At 39.1% G+C, this 15,585-nt stretch overlaps 1 long non-coding RNA gene across 1 annotated transcript in view; it reads left to right on the forward strand.

Moving 5' to 3' along the window:
• The first annotated feature begins 22 nt into the window (after nt 1-22).
• LOC126083287 (uncharacterized) overlaps nt 23-15,585 on the forward strand; it is a 133,883-nt gene continuing 118,320 nt past the window's right edge. Inside the window, exons 1-2 of the long non-coding RNA XR_007518773.1 lie at nt 23-190; nt 769-985. This is a non-coding gene — a long non-coding RNA (uncharacterized LOC126083287). The remainder of the gene's footprint in view (nt 191-768; nt 986-15,585) is intronic.

Consider the following 15,585-nt stretch of genomic DNA (forward strand, 5'->3'; position numbering starts at 1 on the left):
TGCGACGGCGCCCAACCCCGGTGCGAGGGAAGCCATGGCCGTGCATGCGCAACAGCCTCCACCCTGCTTTACGGGCTCAGATCACGCGCTGGAGGACGGTAGGACACTTCAGATGCAGGATGAGAGAAGTGATGGATAAAGAGAAGATACGAGAGGTCAGAAGCCTGGAGGTTCTGATAAGGAAAAACTGGTACGTTGACAGCTGGAAGGATGAGAATATATGTTCCGATGAATGTGATGTCCGAGTGCAAGATTCTTCGCTTGCCTCTCCCACTGTGGCGTTCCTCTTCCCATGACCTAGAGAGACTCTGGAGGCAGTTAGATCCAAGTTCAGTAACTGGTAAAGTGACCTTGGGCAACTTTTACGGAAGGAAGTAAAAAGAGTAGTTTAACCTCTACCAGGATTACATAGATGCAGTCACCCTTTGACCCAGCAGTCTCACTTCAAGGACTATCCCAAAGATGTGGATATAGGAAAGGAATGTATATGTCTGTTCGTTGCAGCGCTATTTATAACAGCAAAACACTGAAAATTACCCAAAAATCCCTCAATAGAGAACTGGTTAAATAAATTATGGTACTCCTACGCAAGCTGAGGCAGCTGTAAAAAGTTATAAAGGACTGTACATACAACTGTGGAGCAATCTCCAGAATATATTTTAAGTTTAAAAAGCTAGGTGGTGAGAAGTGTATATAATAAGCTGCCTTTTGTCCAAAAAGGAGTGGCAATGGTGGTAAAGCTAAATATACATATTTTGTTGTTGTTAGCTGCTGTGGAGTCAACTCTGGCTCATGGTGACCTTATGGGACAACAGAAAAGGACATTGCCCAGTCCTGTATCATCCTCACAATCTCCAGCAGGATCAAGTTCATTGTTGCGTCCCTTATGCCAATCCATCTCACTGAGGGAGACTGTCGTTGGCCCTCTACTTCACCAAACGTGATGTCCTCTAGCAATTGATCCCTCCTGATGGGTCCAAAGCAAGTGAGTCAATGTTCTGTTGTTACCTTTAAGGTTTTCACTGACTAATTTTTGTAAGTAGATCACCAGGCCTTTCTTCCTAGTCTTAGTCTGGAAGTTCCACAGAAACCTGTCCACCACGGGTGACCCTGCTAGTATTTGAAATACCAGTGGCATAGCTTCCAGTATTATAACAACATGCAAGGCACCACAGTATGACAAACTGACACATTTGCTTAAATTTTTAAAGTAATAGAAAGGAAAATGATTTTTTTAAGGTTGCCTACAGGGGAAGAAAAGGAATAATAGAAGTTAGACTTCTCTGAATATACTTTGTTTCATAGATTTGATTTTAGAACCCTGTAAATATTCCAAGCATTGTAAAAATTAAATTTACCAAGAAAAAAAGTCAAAATAAAATGAAACAAATGGATCTAAATGATCAGCTTCGTGGCATAAGCGCACAGACAGATGCCATTCCAAGTAATTTTAAACCACCATGAAACAGGCAGTCTCAGAGCTCAGCCCTTCAAGGAGACACCTGCTCTGGCTTATCCTCCTACACTAAGCAGAATAGGATACACATTCTTCTGATATTGTCCTTGATAAAATAACCACAGACTGACCATAGCTGGCCTCAACCAGTTTTAGCAGGTTTTCAATGCCATTTTAGCACTTTAAGTGCAAAATACATATAAGCACCCCACCTCTGGGTAGAGACTTAACATGCTAATGAGGGAAAGTTGACCTCTTCCTCTATTCCAGGGAGTGGACCCCTTGTCTAGAGAAAATGCATTGTCATCCCCAAGCTCTAGACACCTGCAAGAAGGTCAGTCCACAATATGCACAGTAAATTTACACTTCTCTTGTCTGCTCTCTGTAAAAGCCCATCTCCCCAAGCTGTATTCAAGCAGTCTTGGCAGCAGCAGCCCCAACTGTTCCTCGCCTTGTGCAAAGAAATAACTCTCCCACCTCAGTCTCTCTTTTATTGTTTGAAACAAGTCACACCAAGCAGAACCTGAGGTTTCCACCTGGCAATAATCAGATTACTGTACATCCATAGAAAAATATACCTCAAGGATAGAAAGAACTGTAAAACAAACAAACTTTTTAGTAATCATACTGTTGATAGTAGTGGTGGTAGTATTGTTAGCCTGAGGAAAAAAATGTTAGTATTGTCAAGAGCTGAGATTTTTGGTGTGATGGAAAGGAGATACAAATGTAAATTGTGTGAGTAAAAACCCTCTAGTTCTGAATCTGAATTGAAAGAATTAGTATGTAGTCATGATGTGTTTTACCTTTAAAAATATATATTCATTTGTCTTTGCTCTGCTCAATGAAATGGCCTAAAAACAATGGCAAGCCTAGCAGCCATGATTATCTCTGGCTCCTAGATTGTGATCTCTACGTGCCATTTTCCACTGAATGGAACCAGGACTCCTTGAAGCAGCAGTTCTGAAATGTTTTGCTCCCAAGACTTCTTTACACTCTTAAAAATTGTTGAGGACCCCAAAGAGCTTCTGTTTCTGTAAATTATATCCATTGATATTTACTGTATTAGAAATTTAAACAGAAATCTAAAAATAACAATATTATAACCATTACATATTGATATAAATAACATTTTTATGAAAAATAAGTATAGTTTCCAAAACAAAAATTATTTGGTGAGAAGAGTGCCACTGTTTTACCTTTTTAAAAAAGTCTCTTTAATGTCTGGCATAATAACGACAGCAAAAAAAAAACTGTTTCTGCATTCAGTCGATTGTAACAGCCTCTGGAAAATTCCATGTACATTGTAAGAGAATGAGATTAAAAAAGGAATAGTGTTTTAGTATTATTATGAAGATAATTTTTACCTCACAGACCCCATGGAAGGATCTCCCCAGATAAAACTTTGAGAATAACTGCCTTGGAGAAATGGCTAATTCCAAGTCTGGGTTAGGAAATGCAAAAGATGAGCCTGGAACACCTTTCATGCCAGAAATAAGGAAAGTTTACAAAGGCTATTAAGGTTATGTCAGAAGAATTTAGGAGCTAACTCAAATAGGCCTTCAAAGATGGAACAATTTGAGCATCAATAAACATAATGGCTTCAATAAACTGAAAAATGTCAAATATCCTTAGTTCATAATGATTGAAAAGAAACTCATTTGTCACTTTTGGATGGGAACGACCATTCTGAATGCTGGGAAGTAAAGGAAAAATAAGTATTTTTTGGTCTGTATAAAAATTGCATCTTAAAGTAACGAAATAGTTGATGAGGGGAAATTTCTTCAAAGTATAAAAAACTCGTAAAAGGAGAAAGGATGGCAAAGTTAGAATATCACATTATGCAACCATTAATTCATTAATGAATAAACACAGTAATCATCCAACAATAGCTACTGACATCTCAAAAGAAAGCAACTGCGCCGCCTTGTGGAAAGCTGCCTCATTGCCTGTGAATTTATTGTTAGTGCCAGTCAGTTCCAACTCATAGGGACCTGTGTACAACAGAACCAAACACTACCCGGTCCTACGCCATCCTCACAATTGTTGTTATGTTTGAGCCCACTGTTTCAGCCACTGTATCAGTCTATCTTGGCGAGGGTCTTCCTCTTCTTCTCTGACATTCTACCTTAACAAGCATGATATCCTTCTCCAGGGACTTGTCCCTTCTGATAACATGTACTAAGTATGTGAGACAAAGTCTTGCCATCCTCACTTCCAAGGAGCATTTTGGCTGTACTTCTTGAAAGGCAGATTTGTTCATTCTTCTGGCAGTCCATGGCATATTCAGTATTCTTTTCCAACACCATAATTCAAAGGCATCCATTCTTCTTTGGTCTTCCTTATTCATTGTCCAACTTTTGCATGCATACAAGGTGATTGAAAATACCATGGCTTGGGTCAGGCACACCTTAGTCTTCCTAGTGACATCTCTGCTTTTTAAAATCTTTAAGGTGTTTAAGTTTTAACACCTTTAAAGACTTTTTTTGCAGCAAATTTGTCCAATGTAACACATCGTTTAGTTTTTTGACTGCAGCTTCTATGAGTATTGATTGTGCATCCAAGTAAAATGAAATCCTTGACAACGTCAGTCTTTTCTCATTTATCATGATGATGCTTACTGGCCTAGTTTTGAGAATTTTTGTTTCCTTTATGTTGAGTTGTAATCCATACTGAAGGCTGTAGTATTTGATATTTATCAGTAAGTGCTTCAAATTCTCTTTGCTAGCAAGCAAGGTTGTATAATCTGCATATCACAGGTTATTAATGAGTCCTCCACTCCTGATACCACGTTCTTCTGCATGTAGTCCATCTTCTCAGATTATTTGCTCATCATATGAATTGAATAAGTGGGATCAAAAAATACAACCCCGACACACACCTTTCCTGATTTTAAACCTTGTTCTGTTCGAACGACTGCCTCTTGGTCTACGTACAGGCTCCGCATGAGCACAATTAAGTGTTCTGGAATTCACATTCTTCACAATACTATCCATAATTTTTTATGATCCACACAGCCAAATGCCTTTGCATAGTCAACACAACACATCTTTCTGGTATTCTCTGCTTTTAGCCAAGATCCATGTGACATCAGCAATGATATCCCTCATTCCATGTCCTCTACTGAATCCGGCCTGAAATTCCAGCAGTTCCCTATTGATGTACTGCTGCAACTGCTTCTGAATAATCTTCAGCAAAATTTTACTTGTGTGCGATATTAATGATATTGCTCAGTAATTTCCACATTCTTTTGAATCACCTTTGGAATGGGCATAAACATGGATCTCTTCCAGTCAGCTGGCCAGAAAGCTTTTGTCTTGGTCATCTAGTGCTGCTATAACAGAAATACCACAAGTAGACAGCTCTAACAAAGAGAAGTTTATTTCCTCACAGTAAAGTAGGCCAGAAGTCCAAATTCAGGGCATCAGGTCCAGTGGAAGACTTTGTCTCTCTGTCAGCCTTCCCCCAGACTAGGAGCTTCTCAACGCAGGGACCCCGGGTCCAGAGGACACGCTCTGCTCCCAGCACTGCTTTCTTGGTGGTATGAAGTCTCCTACTCTCTGCTTGCTTTCCTTTCCATTTACCTCTTATAAAATGTGGTGCAGGCCACACCTCAGGGAAACTCCCTTTACATTGGATCAGGGATATGACCTTAGTAAGGGTGTTACAATCCCACCCTAATCTTCTTTAACATAAAATTACAATCATGAAAGGGAGGACAACCACACAATATGGAGAATCACGGCCTAACCAAATTGACACATATTTTGGGGGGACACAATTCAATCCCTGACAGCTGTCTTCCAAATTTCTTGGCATAGACCAATAAGCACCTCCAGTGCTGCATCCTTGTGTCAAAACATCTCAGTTGGTATTCTGTCAATTCCAGGAACCTTGTTTTTCGACATTTCTTTCAGGGCAGCTTGGACTTCTTCCTTCAGAACCATTGGTTCTTGATCATATGTTACCTCCTGAAATGGTTGATCTTCGACCAATTTTTTTTTTGGTACATTGACTCTGTGTGTTCTTTCCAACTGGTTTTGATGCTTCCTGCCTTGTTCAACATTTTGCCTATAGAATCCTTCAGAATTGCAACTTGAGGCTTGAATTTTTCCTTCAGTTCTTTCAGCATGAGAAATGCCAAGCATGTTCTTTCCTTTTGGTTTTCTAACTCCAGGTATTTGGACATTTCTTTATAATACTTTACATTGTCTTCTAGAGCCTCCCTTTGAAATCTTCTATTCAGCTTTTTTACTTCATAATTTCTTCCTTTTGTTTTAGCTACTCTAGGTTCAAGAGCAAGGTTCAGAGTCTCTTCTGACATCCATTGTGGTCTTTTCTTTCTTTCCTATTTTTTAATAACCTTTTGCTTTCTTCATGTATGATGTCCTTGATGTCATCCCACAACTTATCTAGTCTGGTCATTAGTGTTCAGTGTGTCAAATCTATTCTTCACATGGTCTCTAAATTAAGGTGGAATGTAGCCAAGGCCATATTTTGGCTTTCATGGACTTGTTTTAATTTTCTCCAGCTTCAGCTTGCACATGTATATGAGCAATTGGTGGTCTGTTGTGCATTCGGCCCCTGGCCTTGTTTTGACTGATGATATTGAGCTCTTCCATGTCTGTTTCCACAGATGAAGTTGATTTGATTCCTGTGTATTCCATCTGGCAAGGTCTACATATATAGTCTCCATTCATGTTGTTGAAAAAAGCTATTTCCATGAATAAATCATTGGTCTTGCAAAATTCTACCATGTGATCTCCACTTTCGTTTTTTTCACCAAGGCCGTATTTCCAACTGCCATTCCTTCTTCGTTTCCAACTTTCACATGCAAATCACCAGTGAATCAGTGCATCTTGATTGCACATTTGATCAATTTCAGACTGCAGAAGTTGGTAAAAATCTATTTCTTAATCTTTAGCCTTAGTGGTTGGTACACAAGTTTGAACAATAGTTGTATTAACTGGTCTTCCTTATAGGCATATAGATATTATCCTATCACTGACAGTGTTGTGCTTCAGGATAGATTTTAAAATACTCTTTGTGACGATGAATGCGACACCATTCCTCTTCAATTTGTCATTCCTGACATAGACCATATGATTGTCTGAATGGCCAATACCAGTCCATTTCAGCTCTCTGATGCTTAGGATATCCATCTTTATGAGTTCCATTTCATTTTTGATGGCTTCCAACTTTCTTAGATTCATACTTCATACATTCCACATTCTGATTATTAATGAATGTTTGCAGCTGTTTCTTCTCATTTTAAATAGTGTCACATTGGCAAATGAAGGTCCAGATCTTCATCCATGTCATTAAGATCAACTCTACTTTGAGGAGGCAGCACTTCCCCAGTCATCTTTTGAGTCCCTTTCAACCTGAGGGGTTCATATTCTGGCCCTGTATCAACATTCCACTGCTACTCATAAGGTTTTCAGTGGCCAATTTTTTCAGAAATAGACCACCAGGTCCCTCTTCCTAGTCTGTCTAAGCCTGAAACCTGTCCACTATGGGTGACCCTGCTGGTATGTGAAATACCATTGGCATTGCTTCCAGCTTCACAGCAGCAAGCAAGCCACTACAGTATGACAAACTGACAGATGAGTAGTGCCTGTGAATTAGCTTTGCCAAATAAAAAAATTGAACCTCAATCTGATCAAGTTTCTAAATCTACTAATTTAAAGGAAGTATGAGGAACAGAGAAACTCCTTATACAACACCAAAAAGACATGTTTAGCAAAATCCAGACTGTAGAAACTGCAGACAAGTAATTCACTTCATGCAACAAAAATATTGACAGGAAAAAAAGAAGGGAGAACTTATCGAGTAAAAGAGACAATCTGAAATTTGAGCACTGTCTGGGTATTTATGATGTTAAGGAATTATTGTTCATTTTTTGTGATGTTTTTGTGGTTATATTTTTAAAGGGAAGTTCTTATCTTTTAGAAGTACATCCTGAAATATTTATAGATGAAAGGATATGATGCCTGGAATTTACATATAAATAATGGCAGGGGGGTAGGTCAAGCAGGGGATCAAAAAAAAAAATAAGATTAGTAAGGAATTGGTAGTTATTGAAGTTGGCTAATAGGTATATGGGGGTCTGTCATACTCTTCTCCCATATATTATTTTGTATATGTCTGAAATTCTTCAAAATTAAAAATTAAAAAAAAAATTCCTTGAAGGAGTAAGTGAACTGCATTTAAGCTATTATTAGTCCTTTTTCTGCCTTATAACAGCTACATTTTGTTCTAAAGTTCTGTAGCTTACCCAAGCTAGGGCCCTAAACTGTTATGGTGAGATCTAGCACTTGATACTCACGTGTGTATAAGTCCCTGAGTGCTTAATTACTCCAGATAGGATTGTATTTCAGTCCCTCAAGAGGCATTTGATAACCCAAATAAATGTTTCCTTTGTGGGTGGAGTTAAAGATAGTAAATTTTTAACTTGGGGCCATCATCCTGGCTTATTCTGGGATATTGCTACCATTTCCCCTTTACCCCTGTTTGAAAAGAAACACACAGAGAGAAATGAAATAAATGTTGTTTAGAAAAGTATATTCTTGTACCACGGGCTGCTACCTATTAATCGACTTGACGGCACCTAATGACAGTTACTTACTATATTTCTACCTCTTGTCATTTACCTATGGCTGTGAAACTTATGAGGCTGAATTGAATAAAAATAAAGCACAATAAGAGAGTGTGTTCAAACAGCTTAGCATACCTGGAAAACGTGGACTTAAATTCAGATGGTCTTCAGTGGTTTACCAGTATCTGGATTACTACTGGTTGTTCTCACAAGAGGGCACTCTAGCTTGCTGAAAAATTATAAAATTAAATTGGGTTTTATATAAGGTTTGAGTAACCAGCTCACATAACTTGGAAGCCATATATATACCCAGGTGCCTGGAACTAGGGCATAGTGGGGAGGGAAAAGAAGGGACGAGGATATGAGATGAAAGAGTGTCTTCTGTTAGCAAACTTGCCTCTCGAACTTTGGGTCTAATGAAGGTCCACATTCCTAGCTATGTTTTTAAAAGCCAGTTGGGGGCTTAGCAAAGTCCACTAGTTGGGGCAGACATGAGATTGAGCCCATGGATTTCAGGTGGTGTGGGACAGAAGGCTGAACTAAGTTCAGGGACCTGCCACTAGACTGAGTCTGCAACCAAGAATTGAGCTGGGAGTTCCACACCAAAGTTCCCCTTTCCTCTTCCAGCCAAAAAATTAAACACCATTGTGCTATCTTAATTTTAAGCACTGCTTAACCCTAATAGTTGAAAAATATTTAATTTCCCTACAAATTCCTTTATCTTCCTTTAAGAGTCTTCCATCTTGTTCTTTTGTTTTTAAAACAATTGTATCACCTCACCACGCATGACATCATTGTTTACAAGGGGGTAAAGGGAACAAGGATACTTGCTCATGTTGACCAGAAAAATATGTGAAGCTGCTTAAGAGAAGGCATTCTCCTACCTGTTCCTACTTTGAAAGTTTTTGGTGTTTTAGAGATCTACAGAAATAAATATGATCGCAACTTCATGGTGAAGTCCATTACTTACAGAGATGAAGTTTTAAGCAGAACCCTCAGTTCGGTTTATAGTTTATGGTTTCCAGCTGGGGATCACAGCTGGCATGACTGGCAACTAGCCAAATAATATCCTTCTGGGATTAGTAGAGAAGAATAAGCTGTCTGACCTTTTAAGCATTTAGTAGTCCAAAACAATGTCCATTTCTCAAGATTTTACTTTTAGTTGAATCCCTGCATTTTATTTATTTATTTTGCTTTAGGTGAAAATTTACAGCTCAAGTTAGTTTCTCATACAAAAATTTATACATACTTTGTTATGTGACCCTAGTTGCTATCCCTGTAATGTGACCTTACATTCCTCTTTTCCTCCCCAAATTTTCTATGTCCATTCAATCTGCTCCTATCCCTTTCTGCCTTCTCATCTCACGTCCAGACAGGAGCTGCCCATTTAGTCTCGTGTATCTACTTGAACTAAGAAGCGCACTCTTCACAAGTTATCATTTTATGTCTTATAGTCCAGTCTATTCTTTGTCTGAAGAGTTGGCTTCAGGAATGGTTTTAGTTCTGGGTTAACAGAGAGTCCAGGGACCATTTTTTCTGGGGTTCCTCTAGTCTTAGACCATTAAGTCTGGTCTTTTTACTAGAATTTGAGTTCTGCACACCAGTTTTCTCCTGCTCCATCAGGGACTCTCTGTTGTGTTCCCTGTCAGGGTGGTCATTGGTGGTAGCTGGGCACCATCTAGTTCTGGTGAATCCCTACACTTTACATGACAAGCGATTCCAATCAAAGATATTCTGGAAAAAGCAGTTGATGAAAATCAGTAACACAGAAGGAGTCTTTGAGTTCTCTATAAGAATTTTGGAATTTTGTGTTTTTATTTCAATTATAATTTTTAAAAAATAGTGTGAGTGTATTCTAGATCACCTGGATAACCATCATATAACCAAATACCCAAGTTTGCATTTGTCATATGGAAGCCAAGTGGAGGCCATATGATGTTAGGGCACACTATGTGAATAAAGGTCTCACAGTCATTCACATATAGGGAAGTGGGTTAGTGGAGTCACCTCATGGCACAAGGTAGTATAGTTATGCAATCATACCATATTTAGGTTGCCAGTGACTGTTTCACACAGATTCTATCTTTGTATTTAATGACTAAAAAAAAAATTTTTTTTCAACAATTTATTCAGTAATGAGAGTAATGAATAGGTAAAATGAAAAGGTTTTTATTTTGTCTTTTTGTTGTTGAAACAAAATATTTTGTTACTATTGTAATTTGGGGAATGCTATTAAACAGCTCAGCCAATCAAAATGATGGATTAGTTACAATTGAGGTCACTTTTAAAGGGAAAAAGAAAAACAACACTCAATGATTCAGATATCTTCCACCATGTTCAAAATCAAGGAAATGCACAATGAAACAAAACCTCAAAATACATCTTTCCATTATTTAACCCAAAATCATTGTTTTTGTTTTATTAAAAGATATCCATTATTTGAATTTTACCAGTTTTATATTTTTATTTGCATTTAATTTGTAAGTTAATTTTGGTTTTATAGTTGAAAGCAAATGTGAACATAGTGAGTTTATATATAATTTGATGTTTGTGAATACTTAAGTTATAATGAAAATAATTTAACACTGGGAATATGCAAGAATTTCTTTTTTCTCCTTTCAAATGCATTATTACATTATTTAAGTTTGAAAAACACTGTTGCAACATCATGCAGCTTAATTTATATTCCATAAAGTGATTAGTAATGACCCACAGGGAATAAACTAAGGAAAAACAGAGTGGGCATGTAGTCATAACCACGCTGCACTGCTTTTGGGGGACTAGAATGACATCTAGGTAGCTTTATAAGATCTAGTATTCTTTTTTTTTTAAATAATTTTTGTGCTTTAAGTGAAAGTTTACAGATCAAGTCAGTCTGTCACATATAAGCTTATATACATCTTACTCCATACTCCCACTTACTCTCCCCCTAATAAGTCAGCCCGCTCCCTCCTTTCAGTCTCTCCTTTCGTGACAATTTTGCCAGTTTCTAACCCTCTCTACCCCCCCATCTCCCCTCCAGACAGGAGATGCCAACACAGCCTCAAGTGTCCACCTGATACAAGTAGCTCACTCTTCATCAGCATCTCTCTCCAACCCATTGTCCAGTCCCTTCCATGTCTGATGAGTTGTCTTTGGGAGTGGTTCTTGTCCTGGGCCAACAGAAGGTTTGGGGACCATGACTGCCAGGATTCCTCTAGTCTCAGTCAGACCATTAAGTCTGGTCTTTTTATGAGAATTTGGGGGCTGCATCCTACTGATCTCCTGCTTCCCCAGGGGTTCTCTGTTGTGCTCCCTGTCAGGGCAGTCATCAGTTGTGGCCAGGCACCATCTAGTTCTTCTGGTCTCAGGATGATGTAAGTCTCTGGTTCATGTGGCCCTTTCTGTCTCTTGGGCTCACAGTTATCGTGTGACCTTGGTGTTCTTCATTCTCCTTTGATCCAGGTGGGTTGAGACCAATTGATGCATCTTAGATGGCCGCTTGTTAGCATTTAAGACCCCAGACGCCACATTTCAAAGTGGGATGCAGAATGTTTTCATAATAGAATTATTTTGCCAATTGACTTAGAAGTCCCCTTAAGCCATAGTCCCCAAACCCCCGCCCTTGCTCCGCTGACCTTTGAAGCATTCAGTTTATCCCGGAAACTTCTTTGCTTTTGGTCCAGTCCAGTTGAGCTGACCTTCCGTGTATTGAGTATTGTCCTTCCCTTCACCTAAAGTAGTTCTTAACTACTAACCAATCAGTAAATAACCCTCTCTCGCCCCCCTCCTTCCCCCCCTCGTAACCACAAAAGTATGTGTTCTTCTCAGTTTATACTATTTCTCAAGATCTTATAATAGTGGTCTTATACAACATTTGTCCTTTTGCCTCTGACTAATTTCACTCAGCATAATGCCTTCCAGGTTCCTCCATGTTATGAAATGTTTCACAGATTCCTCACTGTTCTTTATCGATGCGTAGTATTCCATTGTGTGAATATACCACAATTTATTTAACCATTCATCTGTTGATGGACACCTTGGTTGCTTCCAGCTTTTTGCCATTGTAAACAGAGCTGCAATAAACATGGGTGTGCATATATCTGTTCGTGTAAAGGCTCTTATTTCTCTAGGGTATATTCCGAGGAGTGGGATTTCTGGGTTGTATGGTAGTTCTATTGCTAACTTTTTAAGAAAATGCCAGAGAGATTTCCAAAGTGGTTATACCATTTTACATTCCCACCAGCAGTTTATAAGAGTTCCAATCTCTCTGCAGCCTCTCCAACATTTATTATTTTGTGTTTTTTGGATTAATGCCGGCCTTGTTGGAGTGAGATGGAATCTCATCATAGTTTTAATCTGCATTTCTCTAATGGCTAATGATGGAGAACATTTTCTCATGTATCTGTTAGCTGCCTGAATATCTTCTTTAGTGAAGTGTGTGTTCGTATCCTTTGCCCACTTTTTGATTGGGTTGTTTGTCTTTTTGTGGTTGAGTTTTAACAGAATCATATAGATTTTAGAGACGATCTAGTATTCTTAAATTTAAGCAATCATTATTTAATTTCAACCTTGTAAATTACACCGCAGAAGCCATGTATCTCATGAAAACATCAGTGTTTAAACCTAAAATATTCTAAAGTCTTCCAGAAGAACAATTATTCTTTTTTTCTTTCTTTTTTCCTTTTGTTTTCTTTTGTCATGAACAGCTAATTTTGTGTTTTTTCACTTTAGTTTTAGTTGGTTTTCTTGGATGAAGGAGATGGAATTAGATTGGCATTTGGATGGGTAGGGAGGTGTGATTTGAATGATCTTTTGTAACAAGTTAACATAATAATTGATAGACTTTGCCTTCATTCTTTACATGATGGATCTGACGTGAGACTTATTTAAAAAAAAAAAAAAAGTAAAATTAGATCCAATATTTGATAAAAGCCCAAAGTCCATTAAATGGGGAAAAGACAGTCTCTTTAACAAATGATGCTGGCATAACTGGATATCCATCCACAAAAAAATGAAACAAGACCCATGTCTCACACCATACACAGAAACTAACTCAAAATGGATCAAAGACCTAAATATAAACTCTAAAACAATAAAGATCATGGAAGAAAAAAATAGCAACAACACTAGGAGCCCTAATACATGGCATAAACAGAATACAAAATATTACTAACAATGCACAAACATCAGAATAGAAACTTGATAACTGGGAGCACTTAAAAATCAAACACTTATGCTCATTAAAAGACTTTACCAAAAGAATAAAAAGACAACCTACAGACTGGCAATAAAGTTTTGGCTATGACATAGCCAATCAGGGTCTAATCTCTAAAATCTACAAGATACTGCAAAAACTCAACAAGAAAAAGACAAATAACCCAATTAAAAAATGGGCAAAGGATATGAACAGACACTTTACCAAAGAAGAAACCCAAGTGACTAACAAATATATGAACAAATGATCACTGGCCATTAGAGAAGTGCCACTCAAAACTACAATGAGATACCATCTCACCCCAACAAGGCTAACATTAATTAAAAATATATATATATATATATATATATATATATATATATATTAAATGTTGGAGAGGTTGTGGAGAGACTGGAACACTTATACACTGCTGGTGCAAATGTAAAATGGTACAACCACTTTGGAAATCAATTTGGCACTTCCTTAAAAAGCTAGAAATAAAAGTGCCATATGATCCAGCAATCCCACTCTTTGGAATGTATCCTACAGAAATAAAAGCCTCAAACAAATAGATACATGGACACCCATGTTCACTGCAGCACTCTTCACAACAGCAAAAAGATGGAAACAACCTAGATGCCCATCAACGGACAAATGGGTAAACAAATTATGGTATATTCACATAATGGAATACTACACAGCAATAAAGAACGATGAATCCGCAAAGCATCTCACAACACGGATGAGTTTGGAGGGCATAATGCTGACTGAAATTAGTCATAAAAGGACAAATATTGTATGAGAACATTATTATAAGAACTCAAGAAAAGTTTTAAACACAGAAGAAAACCTTTGATGGTTATGGGGAGTGGGGAGGAAGGGACAGGGGAATTACCTAACTAGACAGTAGAGAAGAACTAGCTTAGGTAAAGGGAAGGACAACACACAATACAGGGCAAGTCAGAAAAATTGAACTAAACCAAAAGCTGAGAAGTTTGAATACAACCAAACATTTCAAAGGGCAGGGTAGCGGGGCGGCGGGGGGGGGGGGGTCTGTGGACTATAGTTTCCAGGGACATCTAGGTCAACAAACTAACATAACAAATTTTATTAAGAAAATGTTCTGCATCCCACTTTGGTGAGTGGCATCTGGGGTCTTAAAACCTAGCAAGCAGGGCGGAGTCAAGATGGCAGAATAGACAGATGCTTCTGGCGAGCCCTCTTACAACAAAGACCAAAAAAAAACAAGTGAAACAAGTATATTTATGATAAGCTAGGAGCCCTGAACATCAAAGGCAAGCTTAGAAAATGAACCGAGGGACACGGAGGAAGAGACGGTTCAGAAGCAGGTAGGAGTTGCCGGAACTGAATCGTGGGGAGCCCTCAGGCACCATTCCTGGGAGCGGCGGCGGCAGGCTGGTACTAACATTCAGCTGCAGTGTCTGCAAGGAGAAGCAGCCAGCCACACAGCCTACTCATACCTCCGGAACCAGAAAAGAACGGGCTCTCGGCAAAAGCTAAGTAATTGTGTATATTTTACCACACTCCTCCATTCACCTGCAAGCCAGCTTCAGCAGCTGATTTCCCTGGGCCTGAGATAGGCCCCGCTGAGCACCTAGAGCCATCCTCCAGGCCTCAGAGAAGGAATAAATTTGGAATTGGGGGAAAAGATAATTTGCGAGCTCCACTAACTGGGGGAGCCCAGGACAGAAGTGGCTCCTGTCCAGGCATAAACGGTCCGTGGACTTTGAGTACCTTTCCCCTCTGCATGGACCTGTGTGGGCCTAACTCATGAGAATAGGCCCTTGTTGGCAGACCCCAACCGTTTCAGCAGTGTGGCGGAGAGGTGGGTGTTTGGTGTTTGACATTGTTTTGCCTATCAAACAGGGTCCTCACCTACCCACATCAGGGGCCTAAGGACTGGTAGCTTCACTTAGGTCACCCAGCCAACCCACAACGGGGGTCCAAGGATAACTCGTACCTCCCAGTCCTTACAACCAAAAACATTCGGTGCCCGTGGTCCGTCTGCAGAACACAGCGACCTGTACACTCTAGGGAACAGGGACATGGTTTCCTCAGAGACATGTGGGGGACGATTCTCAGCCCCCTGCCTTATTCAGAGTGTGACCCCCTGCTGCAACCAGATACCAGTACCTACATCAATCACCCCTGCCGCTCTAAGACTATAGTACAGAGAGAGTACCACACACTTGATGATCAGCTACCTGGACACCTGAGCTAAAGTTATACAAGAAATGTGAATGGACTCCTAGACTGATATACCTGATAACAGCTCTAACCATCTAGGGACAGGACGTCAGAGCTCCAAAGGCGAAAATAATCGAGATAGCTCACTCA

Source organism: Elephas maximus, chromosome 9 (assembly GCF_024166365.1).
Source record: "Elephas maximus indicus isolate mEleMax1 chromosome 9, mEleMax1 primary haplotype, whole genome shotgun sequence".
Lineage (NCBI taxonomy): Eukaryota > Metazoa > Chordata > Mammalia > Proboscidea > Elephantidae > Elephas > Elephas maximus.